At 40.6% G+C, this 8750-nt stretch overlaps 1 protein-coding gene across 1 annotated transcript in view; it reads right to left on the reverse strand.

The window, feature by feature from the left end:
• The window catches only part of PDE8B (phosphodiesterase 8B), a 256270-nt gene extending 253618 nt beyond the window's left edge, over positions 1-2652 (reverse strand). Inside the window, exon 1 of the mRNA XM_012721817.1 lies at positions 2594-2652. The gene's annotated coding sequence lies outside the window, so the exon portion shown is untranslated. The remainder of the gene's footprint in view (positions 1-2593) is intronic.
• Between the last annotated feature and the right edge of the window lie 6098 nt (positions 2653-8750).

Genomic DNA, 8750 nt, shown 5'->3' on the forward strand with positions numbered 1-8750 from the left:
ATACCAACACATTAAATGACGTAGGTGATGTGGACAAAATCCTGGGAAAAGACAAACTGCCAAGAGACTCAAGAAGAAATAGACAACCTGAATAGTCTTATGGCAAGTGAAGAAATTGAGTTAGCAGTAACAGAAAAACTACCTTAAAAGAAAAGTCCAGCTCCAGGTGGCCTCCAGGCTGAATTCTACCAAATACGCAAAGAAAAATTAATACCCATTTAATACACAAATTCTTCCCAAAGACATAAAAAGGAATATTTCTTATCAGTATTACCTTGACACCAAAACCAGACAAGAATACCACAAGAAAAGAAAACTGCAGACCAAAAAAGCATGTATGAATGTACTGGAATATCATGGTCCCCTGGCACAGAGTGATTCTGGGTGATGGTAACCTCATAGTTTTCTAGAGTTGGTTTGTGATAAGGGTTACACAGCAGGTTTCAGAAGGTAAATTTTCTTTACTATGGGTGAAATGTAGGTCCTTAACGCTTTGCCAAAGCAGGGAACTGAAAGGAGGCTCTCTTATGAAAATTAAATGTTATTTATTGCTAAATGCCTGGTGAGGGCCTCCCTGGTGGCACAGAGGTTAAGGACAGTGCTGTCAGGCTGCTGCCAGTCACTGCAGCAGGAGTTTGCTCACCAGCCCCTGCAGGCCAGTGACCTGACCCACACAGGAGGCCTCGCCTGTCCCACCGGCTGCTCCCCTCAGCAGATCTGCCTGCTCTGCTCCCCACTCTGTCTCTGGTGAGTCCTCTCACCTCCCAAACCTCTGGCCTGCACCCCATTCTTGTATGCATAAATAAGTCTTTAAAAGTAAATAAATAGGGCCCTCCCTGATGGCGCAGCAGGTTAAAGCACAGCATTGAGAATCTAAAGCCGCTTCCGCATGAGTTCGATTCCCACCTGCACCGGAGGAGATCCACATGGCAAGGCAGACCTCTCCTGACCTGCCCGCTGCTCCCCTCAGCAGTGTACTTCGTCATTCTGCCTCTTCTGCTCCCCGCTCTGTCTCTGGTGAATTCTCTCACCCTCCACATCTCTAGCCTGTACCCCAGTTCCATATGAATAAATAAATCTTAAAAAAAAAAAGTAAATAAATAAATTCCTGGTGAAAATTAAGGGAATTACCACTACTAAAACAAGAACTGTAGGTTGTTATTCTTGTTGAAACTTGAACAAAGAATGTGAGATGAAGGAGAGTTGTGATATGTTTGAGATGTATTTTATAATTCAATTTAAGAATATGAAATTATGAAGAGATTTCATATTGTAAGGAATTTGAGGACTGAGTCAAACACACAAATAACAGGTTGCTTTTCTCTGGACTTTAAAAGTCAAACAAAACGCATCTTGCTAGCATAAAAAACATGTCATTACAGGAGTCTAGTTCTATCCTTGCCAGGGCTTGGTTGGATGCTGCCATTGCTGAGAAGCTGTACCTGTTCTCAACTTAGTGTGACACTTGTCTCTTTCCTCTTCTATCATTTTTTCACTTTCTTCCTGGACTTGCACTTGTCTTACTATCTATCTGGAGTGTAACCTTCTTGAGGGCAAGAATGGATTCTTGAATCGCCAGACTCTTACTCGAATATAAGACAGTGCTTTGTTTGTAACCATCATTTACTAAAAATTCCTCCATGAGCTAATGAAAATATTTATCTCATTACACATCAGTTAAAGGCCAAAGGGGTTATTAAGGTATTCAAAGAAAAAAAGCCTCTTCTTAAAAGGACTGATTGACACAATCTACTTTTGTGAATTAAAATTACAGAAGTGATGGCTTTGACTTATTTATTCTTGTTATTTTTCTTTTAATCAGATGTCCCCAGCATTAAGTATTCCTTCAGGGGAGAAGTATTATTCTAATAAAGTTCACATTGTAAAATTGCAACTAGCTTTAGAAAGATAGGGAGAAATTCTGTTAGTGGACTTCTAGACGCTATAGAAAGAATGACTTGTTTTAAAAACAACTTGAACCAAAACATGCCAAGTGGCTTAAATTATTATAAACAGTTATTCCCGCTCTTCTTTGAAGAGGACTACACAATCTCTGTCCATCATCATGTGATAATGTGACATTAGGCTTCTTAAAGAAAGTTTACTTCCACCATTGACCGCAGGCTTTGTCCTGTAACTTGCTTTAGCCAACAGAATGTTAGCTGAACTGAGAAAAGCTGGCTTTCTTATGTTCCAGAGTGGCATGTGCCAGGGGTGTATAAGAGCTGATTGTTACATTTCCAGAAACTTGGCAAGCCTCTTGTTATACTGCTAATAGTCTGAAATCAGCCAGGTGGGAGGATTTACATCATGGAAATAGCAAATCAGGGCTCCTCTCTCAAAGTTGGGTGCAGTACACAGTGCACTTGTTTCTAAAGAGGTCATCTTTCTGTCTGAACTGGTATAAAAGGAGTTGGTGGACTAGAGCTAACACTGCGTGTTGCCTGTTTGAGAAATGAATCCTTGTTGTTGTAAATCAATGAGCTATCGGTGTGCTTTTTCTTTTTTAACCACAACATAATTGGTCAAAAGCTGACTGATATCCTGTGCTAGTGTCACTACTGTTTATTTTAGTGAACACCAGTAAGCCTACCTTTATCCGTTCAAATGTTGGTGTGGGAGATTTCTTCTAACAGCTTTTGCCATCATACACCTTGAACCTGAAAGAGTGAAAATTACACTCAAGCCCAGGAATCCAGGTCTTGGAAGGTTAATGCAAAAATACACAATAGAAATGACAGTTAAACAATTACTAAGCTCCGTCATTTTCAAAGTTTGCCAAACACAAGTCTGTCATTTGTGAACCCGGATGGCTTAGGAGTGACTCTGCCAGCTCTTCCAAGTGCCGGTCACACACCGCTGTGCCTCCTTCCACCCCCAGACCCAGAATTGAGCGCTGTATCTTTAAGGGGGACGCGGGGAGGTTGCTGCACAGGACAAAATGTCTGCGAGGATCCGGGATCGGATCGGAGATCCCAGACTCGCAGCCGGTTGCCCGCCCCAGCCTAGCTTCCCGGGTGATGGGGTGAGTGTGGGCGCGGGACCCGTTGGCGCGCGCGTCGGGGTTTCCCGGGCTGAGACCCGGTGGGAGGATGGACGTTGCAGAGGTGGGGAGCGGTGAGGGGAGCCCGGGGCCCACCGGGCCTTGGGTCTGCAGGTGAGCCAGCACCCGCCCGGGCCGTGTTGTGCGGGGCTCGCTGGTGCTCTGAGTGCCTGGACAGGAGCCTCGCCGAGGTGCGGGATTCTGTGTAAAGGCCCACTTCATTTCCTTTAAGTACCTCATTTTTGCTCCTTCTCTACAGTCTCCCTAAAAAAGTTCTGTGGGAATACCGAGCACCATCCGCTGTCCTTTTTTTAAAGTTGCTTTACTGAAGACCCAAAGTCCGACTTTTAACAGTGCAGCCGGTCGGGTGCCCTGTGGTGTGCTTTCTCTACTTGAGACCTCAATGTTTTGCACGTTGGGGAATAGCCCAAGGCAAGCCAGACACTCAAATAAGAATCACTAGCCCCACCTCCACGGTGCTCAAACAAAAGAATTTTCTGATCTGTTCCTAGTAGGCTGAAGCAGTTTGCTGGAACTAATTACACTGACCAAATGCCTGAAGCTTACCCAGCAAAGTTATTTTCCCTCCTTGAAAGAAAAAAATAGCTGCCACCATTAGAATTTCTAATTAGCCAAGACTGCAGATTGTTTCAGAGAAACTGTTGTAGCAATAGTTTAATAAGCGGACGTAACTAGGGTACTTATTTTCTGGACTTTTCATTAACATATTTCACGTACACTTTATTTTATTAAAGTAGCTTGAAGCGACTGACAATAAAAGGTGTTTAGCAATATGTATAAAAATATGGCAAAAGCCAAACCCAAGTAATTCACAATTAAAAAAAAATCTTTGTGTTACAAAGGTCTTCAAAGCAGGGCAATTTTAAATCCCTTGAATGCATATTAAATTATGTACTTTACAAGATAAAATGGATTAACACCATTCTTCTTTCTAAGAACATGTGTATCAAAGTAATGTAGGCCTGAAATAAAAGTGAACTGTAAGAGCATTTAACAATGAGAATTTTTAAAAATGTGTAAGTAGAGAGATTGCTTCTGAGTCTTTTGCTCAGGGCATAGTCATCGAAGAGTTTGGCTTAGCACAATTAAAGACTATCTCTGATTCATCAGATCATTAGCTATAGATGCCATAAATTTTTTACAGCCCATGTGTAACCTTTCTCACACTTGCCCCTTTATTCTTTGACCCACCAACGTATTCACATTTTATACTTCAGAGGCATTTTTCCTCATCTTCATCGAAGCCTCCAGCCTGGTGTTTCCAGACTACAATAGCTAATTGTCTGGATCTGTTTATAAATAGACTGACACATGTCAGTATTTCACAGAAAGGGACAGGTAACAGATGAATGAATTCCTTGATGCTTGGTTTCCTTGATGCTTCAGTTGTCAAGGTAAATTATTTGTTTTAAGTATTATGTTTGCTTAATTTATTATTATGTTACTGACGAATGAGTAAATCAAAATGTCTTTAGTGTTTCTACACAAGTCTGTGTGGATTTCGCATTAGTGTGATTCTCTCGCCTAAGGTCCAAGCTCAGTTATACTTAGTTCAAATGAAGTGGTCAACCTGACTATAATGAACAAATAAAGTTCTAATTCATTTGTCATTTACTTTTGAGAACTCTGTGTTTAACCTGCCTAACATTTTGTATGTGAACAAGCTTAAGTTTAAAATAATAAATTAACTTTCATGGGTGATTCAGTTATAGTCATGGTTACACAAATTATTCATCCAGATTTTAGGCTCTTCTTGTATCCTCTATATTGCTATTCAGGGATATCATATGAGGAATCTGGATTTTAATCTGATAGGCTATTAGAAGACTAGAACTTCTTCACAAATGGACTCAGATGCAGAGGTAATCAATGTGAGTTTATCATCATCTCACACAGACTAAAACTTTTTATCATCCCTCCCAGATAATGGACTTCAAATGAAAAGTGCCATGGGGAGTTCAACGTTCTCTCCCTTTCCACAAAGTAGTTAAAAATCCTCTCCATTTCTGCCCACCCCCTAAAGCTAGACTGCAAAATTTCCACTATTCAATTAATTCCCTGCTAGTAATACTTTTATTTAGCTGCAAGAAATGTTATTTTAAAATAAGAACTTGGAAGCTTCGTTGTATGACTTAAGCATAAGCCCTCCATGTGTGAGTGTCAGCACTGGTGGTATTGTGTTTCTGTGAATTTTTGTATCATGAGGGCAGTTAGTTAGGAAGAGAAAAACTGCTGAAGAATAACTGGTCTACACAAATGTCTGAGTGAGGCCCCCAGCCCTGTCCTCCCACTCTCACAAGCAGGCACTGCTCTGACTTTTACCATTACCATCATTGGTGGCAGCATCTCTTACCATCAGCTAGTGGGCTTCTGCAGGCAGGGGCCATGGACTCCCTGTGGCATCTTGGGCAGCAAGCACGTGCCTGACCATGAACAGGTGCACTAGACTATGTGAGTGAGACTGGATGGATGAATGGTATAGGCAAAAGAATCAAATTCATTGAATTTTCTGATTGTTTTAAAACTGTTTAAGGAAAAACAAAGACGGCTTTTATTTTTCACTTCTATCTTGTTAGCTAAGCATCAACCAATGGGTATGTGGTTTTATTGTGTACAGATAAGGAAGAAACACATATATCATAGGACTCTAGCTAAGCAGACCTCCTCATTGTTTTCTACCTGAGCCAAGAGTGAACTATTTTGCATGAAAGTCAGTTTAGAAAGTGAAAATAAATTTCACCTGTTTGGGGAGGTGAAGCTGTGATTCTTTCCCCCTATATTTTACTTCAAAAATCCCCTTAATTTTCCAAATTTACACTATGTATCACATAATAGAATTTCAAAGAAAAAACTAACTGCTTTTTAGTCACTAAGATCTTAATGTGAGCAGTAAATACTGATAACTTTTAGTTCATGCCTTGCTATACAGTACTCCCATGTTCAACAGTGAGATCATTTGTATTATTTTAATTTCAACCACCAATTTTGAGAGATGATCTTATTGCCTTCCTTGACAGACAGGCAGATAGAGGCTCAAGTGAACTAGGACTAAGAAACCTAGAGTGGGGCCCACCGCATATAATACATTATCCCTGCCCGATACCAGGGAGATGAGTGAAGTAGCTGTGCTCCCATCACATTAGTCTCTTACAGACGTAGAACCTCCTCTTGGTCAGGGAAAAGTAAAGAACCCCACAATGAGCAATCCCACAATGAGTTCCCTCCAGGGCCAGATGGTGGAACACTGTGCACAAGATCTCTAAGCGGTCCAACATCCATGGACTATTTGCTCCAGCTTCCATAGTTAAAACTATCTAGCACCACCTGAGTTCATGTGCCTGAGGATTGTTTCATGCCAATTATTTTTTTTATTAGTTATTGTTTCAGTTTACTTTTTTTTTCTTTTTTAGCATTTTTTATACGTACACACATTGTTTCATTCACTTTAGTGCATGCCAATTATTTTTTAGGTATGTATTGACCTAAGTGATATACTCTACCTAGAGGTAGAGTCAAGATCATATGCATGCTTTCTTAGTACCTTATTCTTTTATTCTTTTCATTTTTCTCCCTCCTATCATTAGCTACAATCTCCCTCAACCCAGTTTGTGTGCACGTGAACTATATAGGTCTGTGTCTTATATACTTTTCTACATTTTGCTTTCTTCCCTGAGTAGTTTCTTCAGTTTCTCTTCAGATCATCTGAGAGAGCTCCAATCCATCCTTTTTAACAAGTGCATACTATTGCCTGGTATAACTGTACATTATTTATCCAGCCATTCTCCTGCTAATAGGCATTCCTTATTCCCAGTCATTTGGCCATTCTAAATTAGCACTGTAATAAACACCGCTAATACATATAACTTTATATGTAGCAAGTAAAACTTGTTTTACAGAATGGATTCCCAGAAATCCCTGATTGCCTATTTTTAATTAATAGAGGTTACCAGCTTGCTGTCCTAACAGCCTTCATAGCCCTTCTAGTAACACATGAGTAATGCACCCTTTTGTGACTCCAGCTAGATGTGGCAGATCTGTATATTTTTGTTACTGTGATAGATGTAAAACAAGACCGCACTGTTACTTGAATAATACGTTCTGAACATAAGTGATGCTGTGTCTAATAACAAATTTCCTGGCCACTTGATTTTGCTTTTAGATCATTTGCCTACTCATCTATCTCACTCATTTTCCTATTGAACTCTTTGTCTTATTCTTGTCAGTGTGTAAGATCTCTGTGTATTCCAGTTATGTCTGAAGAGTGTAAAACTCTCCAAGCCAAGAAGCTAACGAGGCGGTTTCTCTCCTACCACACTGTAGAAGCAATTTTCATGAGCCCAGGGGGTTATTTAGCAGAACTGGGCAGGCTGTTATGACCTGTAGCCACAGACTGCTAGTCGCTCTCTAAATAGTGAATCTGAACAGAAGACTGTGAGTGGAACCAGACTGCAGCTGTGTGGAGGGCTGAGAAGGTGAGGCAGTTGCGTGCAGTGCTGCCTTCCACTGGTTAAGACCTCCGAGAGGAAGGCCTGCCGAAGCAGGATGTCCCTCTGCTGCCCCCAGAGGGGCAGCACTGTGCTGGCCAACATTTGTGGGACTGCCTGTCCCTGGCGCAGATGAGGCCTTCCGCCAAGTATAAAGGATTTAGACATCGGTGCTTCTCACCCTTCTTTCCATATTAACTCTTCTAAGAGTCAGCATTCATGTCTGTGCCACTCCCTAGGACATTCAAGATATGAAGAAACCAGAGACATCTTACTGTGAGGTAAAGCACGGCAGTTACTGTCATCTTTGGCAAGTTTACGGGAACATCAGTAATGCTTATTCTCAGATTGTGGCGCAGGTAAGAGAGCCTGTAGGTTTCATGAAATTTTTTAATCCCCAAATCAAAAATGCAAGGCCAAACTCTTGATATTATGCAAAAACTTGAAATCTCTTGATTTAGAAACAGAGGTTCATTATATCATCCTTACCATGCTTATGTATATTCAGTAATTTTAAAAAAAAAGGAACTCTGGAAAGATAAGATTCAAATGTAGAAGGAAATAAAATTCTATATTAAAAAAGTAAGTGTAGCAAGCAATTTTAAAGTCCAGTAACAAAAATAAATTTTTAAGACTAAAACTTTTTCTGTTTACTAACCATTTCACATTAAACCATAATGTTTAAAATTATTCTTGGCCCTCCCTGGTGGCGCAGCGGGTTAAAGCACTGCACTGAGAAGCTAAAGCCACTTCCGCATGAGTTCAATCCCCGCCTGCCCCCGGAGGTGACCACATGGCGTGGCAGACCTCTCCTGACCCGCCCGCTGCTCCCCTCAGCAGTGTACTTCGTCGATCTGCCTGTTCTGTTCCCCACTCTGTCTCTGGTGAAGCCTCTCACCGCCCCTGAGCCTCTGGCCTGTACCCCAGTTCTGTATGTACAAATAAATAAATCTTTAAAAAAAAAAAAATTATTCTTAAAGGTGCTCTGAAAATCTCCTCTTCATCCCACAATTCTTAGTTTGGAGACTTTAATATACCCCACTGGGTAAAAAGTATTTAGAAAGGTGCTTAATATACCCCATATTAAATCTAACTTTTATTTTCTAAAGATCTTTTCTACTAATTGGTCATTATGAGTAATCAATCAAAATCAACATTGTATCAGAAGATATATAAATAGCTACTTCTTTTGTTACAAAACA

The sequence above is a fragment of the Condylura cristata genome, unplaced genomic scaffold (genome assembly GCF_000260355.1).
Source record: "Condylura cristata isolate star-nosed mole 26May11 unplaced genomic scaffold, ConCri1.0 scaffold00007, whole genome shotgun sequence".
NCBI lineage: Eukaryota > Metazoa > Chordata > Mammalia > Eulipotyphla > Talpidae > Condylura > Condylura cristata.